The following is a 6,000-nucleotide window of genomic DNA, read 5'->3' as shown; positions in this document are numbered from 1 at the left end:
TGTCATTAGCACCCCAAACCCGGCCCAGACGTCATGGTCGGATCCGACATGCCACATCGAAGCATTCAAAACATTTTATATTGTTGATCCAGAAAAGCTTACTTAATGTTTCAAAAGATGATTATAGCTTAAAGTGGATGGAAGCTGTGCACCAGGTAGGAAACCAGAAAAGAGGAGGTGAGTCCATCGGACTGCTTAAGTACCAAGCTCCCTTCAGATCCAATCCTATACATGCACACCGCCATTGCCACACCTTAACGTCATGTATATTTCTAGGAAACCGATTTGATTAAGTCCTTTTTAGGAAAAGTGATTAATTTTGGAAAATACTTTCATTGCGGAAGCTTTGCTTGTCATCATGGTATTTTAAAATCAATTGTTGTTTTTGAAAACGCGCCCTAAAGCTTTCCAACTTCAACAGTTAAAATAACTAATACTTATTTTAGTAACACATATTAACACCATCAAAAATAATTAAGCGGCCTTATTACATTTAAAAACCCAAAACTTCAAACGTAAAAAAAAGGATGTCCAGTTCACCAGAAGAAAATCAAACTTTCAGAATGGGTGGCCACTCCGAATTCCCTCACAGCTCCAAGCCCACTATGGTTGGGGATTACCTGCGTGGATGAAAATAAAAGGGGTGAGTTTGGGGAAACTCAGTGTGTAAGGAAAACCGATTCAAAGCCCAAGTCAGCTCAAGCCTATTGGGCCTAAGCCCATTCAGGTAACAGTGGTACTGGACCAGAGCCCTTTTCAGATTACAATAAACTAGGCCTTAACCCCTTATTCAGATAACAGTATGGCCTAAAGGCCCATTTCAAAATACATGCAACATCAATAACATATGCAAGCCCATTTGGAGAAACTACTCAACCCACCAACCACTACACTCCACCCGTACCAGCCCTACACTCCATGTGGGGAATAGCTCAACTCACCCAGCCCAACACTCCACAGTTGCAGCCTTACTGCTCAATTAACAGTAAATTGAGGCAAAGCCTCCAGTACGTGGATAAGCCACTTTCAGTACTTCCTCTGTCAATATCCCAATCCCATGCATCAGATAATAACAACATGGCATGCAGTAAATAACAACAATCAAACATGCATTTAGGTCAATTTAACCCTAGGGGTATTTCGGTAATTTATCTACTAGGGGTAAAATTGTAAATTTTCCACTTTTAAAGGTATTTCAGTAATTTATCTATTTTAGGGTTTTTCATGCATATTCCTACTTTTCACGTACTAACAGAATCACGTACCGAGTGTTCTTACCGAATTAGGCTCGTTGGCCCATCATTCCAATTTTGGCCACTAAGCCCAAAAATATCGAGGGCACAGAAACCATGCACTTTGCAGTCCAAATTTTGCAGTTTACCAAAAACATTAATCGATTTACCTCACGAGCATTTGCACACTCGCAAATCTACAAAATACCGATTTTTGGCATTTCGGCTTTTCGACTTTTGCCGATCCAGACTAAGAAAGAGGGTGTTAGTTACACACCTGTTTGCGATGATATGCTGACGAGATCCACACACGAACCGCCTACAATTGGATTACTAACACGTTAATCTAACTATTCAAATACAAACTACGTATTAACCCCTTACAATATTTGGCCAACCACACCTACAGATCATAGTAAGCTTATAAGAAATCAATAAGCAACTCATTAACAAATTTTTGTCAATTTTTACCACATAATCATAATTTCACTGCAAGCTGTCTTCCTTAGCAACAGTCACTAAATCATTTATAACTGGAGCTACGAAACTCCAAATCAAGTGCCGTTAATTTTCCCTGAAAATAAACTCATATATCTTATATCTATAAAATTTTCAGAATTTTTGGTTTGGCCAATCAATAACATATTTTTCTCAAAGTTTTGCATGTTTCACTATTTGACTAATCTGACCACTCTTCATTACGAATCAAATTTCTCATTGTACAGAATTCAAAATATGTTCTTGTTTATTCCATTTGAAACTAGACTCATTAAGCTTTAATTACATAATTTATGCAGCTTCTAACTAATCTCCCACAATTTATGGTGATTTTCCAAAGTCACGTTACTGTTGTTGTCCCAAGCAGATTTATTACCAAATCACTCTTTCACACATAACTTGCATGCATGTTTTTTTTAAACATGTATATCACCAATCAATCATCACATATCTATGATTTTACTTAAGTATAATCTCATTTCATCATTTTAAAGCACAACATGTTAGCCGATTTTTCCCTTTAACATCTAAGGCACATGCATGCTCATTTGTTTGGCTCAACTTTACCTATCTTCCATTTTTTCATCAAAAGAACATGAAACAACAACCATTTCCTTCATTTTAATTCATGACTAAATGCTCACAACACAACTAAAAACCAAAATATGCTTCAAGAGTTAAGGTAGAATTAAGAAGAACTCATGAACCTCAAAATAAAAGCAAACTACCATGAACTTACCTTCAATTTTCTTCCCCAAGTGACTGAACATTCAAGAGCTTTCTCCTCTCCTTTCTCTTCTCTAACTTTAGGCTATGATGAACAAAGATGGACGAAACTTTTTTCTTTTCACCCTTTTTTTAATAAAATTTCATATTTCATCCATTTAATTCTTTAATACAAAAGACATAAAATTCCCATCATGGAACATTTACCTAACCCATTATCATGGAACATTTACCTAACCTATTATCATGAAACATTTACCTAACCCATTATCATGGAACATTTACCTAACCCATTATCAATTTGTATCAATTTGTACCATAAATTATGGATATCAAGTGCACATTTTGTCTACAACAACATGATGGCTGGCCACTTCATGTAAAATGGGAGGTTTGTCATGCAAATCCTCCTATTTTGCACTCTTATTTATTCTGCCACTTCAATTTAGCCTATAGCATTTTCAAACATTTTCACATAGGTCCTATTTCATAATTTCACCCCCTTTTTCTTATGGAACAAAAAAATTAACTAAAATTGCCGGGTTCTATCTTAAGCTTGGGCCTTCTAGAGGCTCACTAACATAATTAAACCTATGCCAACATTCACAGAATTCCCGAAAATTGGGGCGTTACAACTCTACCCTCCTTAAAGAAATTTCGTCCTCGAAATTTACCTGATCCAACTAGTTGAGGGTATTGTTGACGCATAGTCTCTTCTGATTCCCAAGTAGCTTCTTCCCTTCCATGATTAAGCCAAAGTACTTTCACTAACGGGACAGATTTCCTTCTAAAAACCTTAACATCTCGAGCTAATATTTGCACAGGCTCCTCCTTAAAGGTCAAATCAATCTGAACTTCAATTTCTGCAACTGCAGGACTTGAGCAGGGTCAGCACGATAACGCCTTAACATGGAGACGTGAAAAGCATCGTGAATCCTGTCTAACTCTGGAGGCAATTCCAACTGATAAGCCTCTGGGCCTACTCGCTTCAAAACCCGATAAGGCCCAATGAACCGCAGACTCAACTTGCCCTTCTTACCGAACCTTAATATCTTCTTCCAAGGAGAAACCTTTAAGAAGACCATATCACCTACTGAGTACTCAATCTCCTTTCGCTTCAAATCTACATACGACTTTTGCCTATCAGATGCTTCTTTTAACCGGTCCCTAATTATTCTGACCTTATCCTCAGTATCAGCTACAACCTCTGGTCCAAGAACTTGTCGCTCTCCTAGTTCGGTCCAACAACTAGGTGTACGACACCTTCGTCCATACAGTGCTTCATACGGTGCCATTCGAATACTCGTTTGGTAACTGTTATTGTACGCAAATTCTGCCAACGGCAAGTAATCCTCCCAACTACCTCAAAAGTCAATCACGCATCCCCTCAACATGTCCTCCAGAATCTGAATAACCCCTTTCGATTGACCATCAGTCTGGGGATGGAAAGCCGTACTAAAATTCAATCGCATCCCCAACGCCTCATGCAACCTTTGCCAAAACCGAAATGTAAATCTGGGATCCCGATCAGAAATAATTGAAACTGGGACTCCATGAAGTCGCACAATCTCTGCCACATACAACTTGGCTAACTTTTGAAGTGAAAAGTCGGTACGAACAGGTATGAAATGGGCTGATTTGGTCAACCTATCCACAATCACCCACACCGAGTCTTTCTTTGATGGTGTCAAAGGCAGCCCACTCACAAAATCCATGGTTACCCTCTCCCACTTCCAAAGTGGTATCTTCACTGACTGTAACAGTCCAGAGGGTAATTGATGCTCAGCTTTCACTTGCTGGCATGTCAGACCTTCCCCTACAAACTCCGTTACTTCTCGTTTAAGTCCAGACCACCAGTACAATTCTCGCAAGTCATGATACAACTTGTTCCCTCCAGGATGCATGGCACAAAGTCCTCCATGAGCTTCCTTCAATATTGTCTGCCTCAAATCAGAGTCCTTCGGAACACAAATTCTTCCTTGGAAACACAGAACTCCTTCGCCATTTAACCCAAACTCAAAAGTTTCCCCTTCCTTAACTTGTTGGAAACGAGCGACCAAAGACTCATCGTTCAACTACTTTTCCTTAATCTGATCCATCCAGGTTGGCCTCACTTGCAACTCAGCCAACAGACTTCCATCATCATACAGACTCAGACGAGCAAACATTGCTCTTAGATCAGATACAGCTCTATGACTTAGAGCATCGACTACCACATTAGCCTTGCCTGGGTGATACTCGATCGAACAGTCATAATTCTTAAGTAACTCAATCCATCTCCTTTGCCTAAGGTTCAGCTCCTTCTGAGTCAACAAATACTTAAGACTCTTATGGTCAGTGTATATAATACACCTTTCTCCGTACAAGTAATGTCTCCAAATCTTAAGTGCAAATATCACTGCTGCCAACTCTAAATCATGAGTCGGATAGTTCCCCTCATGAGGCTTAAGCTGTCATGATGCATATGCAACCACCTTACCCTCTTGCATTAACACGCAGCCCAAACCCACATGTGATGCGTCACTGTACACACTAAAATCCTTCCCAGACTCCGGCTAAATCAACACAGGTGCTTCAGTCAGAACTTTCTTCAACTTCTCAAAAGCTTCCTGCTGCTTCTCAGTCCATACAAACGGTACTCCTTTCTTTATGAGTTTTGTTAGAGGTGCTGCCATCACAGAAAAACCTTCCACAAACCTTTTGTAGTATCCTGCCAATCCTAAAAAACTCCGTATTTTCGACACTGACCTAGGCGGCTTCCACTCCAAAATCGCTTCAATTTTCCGAGGGTCCACCTTAATCCCCTCAGCAGAGACCGTATGTCCTAAGAAGGTTACCTCCATCAACCAAAGTTCAGACTTGCTGAACTTCACAAAGAGTTCCTTCTCCCTTAACACTTGCAGCACTATTCGGATATGCTCATCATGTTTCGCTTCAATTTCAGAATATACCAGGATATCGTTAATATAGACGACTATGAACTGATCAAAAAATGGTTGGAACACACGATTCATCAGATCCATAAATGCTGCAGGAGCGTTGGTCAGTCCAAATGGCATAACCAGAAACTCGTAATGACCATACCGAGTCCTGAATGCTGTCTTATGGATATCTGCCTCCTTGACCCTTAACTGATGATATCTAGATCGAAGGTCGATCTTGGAAAATACAGAAGCTCCTCTAAGCTGGTCAAACAGATCATCAATCCTTGGCAGTGGATACTTATTCTTAATCGTCAGTTTGTTCAACTGGCGATAATCAATGCACATCCGCATCGTACCATCCTTCTTTTTCACGACTAGCACCGGTGCTCCCCATGGAGACACGCTTGGCCTAATGAAGCCCCTATCCAACAACTCTTGAATTTGTGCCTTTAGCTCCACCAACTCTTTCGGTGCCATTCTATACGGTGCGATAGACACTGGTGCCGTTCCAGGCAATAAGTCGATTCCAAACTCCACTTCTCGGTTCGGAGGCAATCCTGTAAGCTCCTCCAAAAAAATATCTTGGAACTCATTTACAGTCCTAACCTTATCCACTGTCA

The sequence above is a fragment of the Gossypium hirsutum genome, chromosome A13 (genome assembly GCF_007990345.1).
Source record: "Gossypium hirsutum isolate 1008001.06 chromosome A13, Gossypium_hirsutum_v2.1, whole genome shotgun sequence".
Lineage (NCBI taxonomy): Eukaryota > Viridiplantae > Streptophyta > Magnoliopsida > Malvales > Malvaceae > Gossypium > Gossypium hirsutum.
This window is presented reverse-complemented; position numbering follows the sequence as displayed.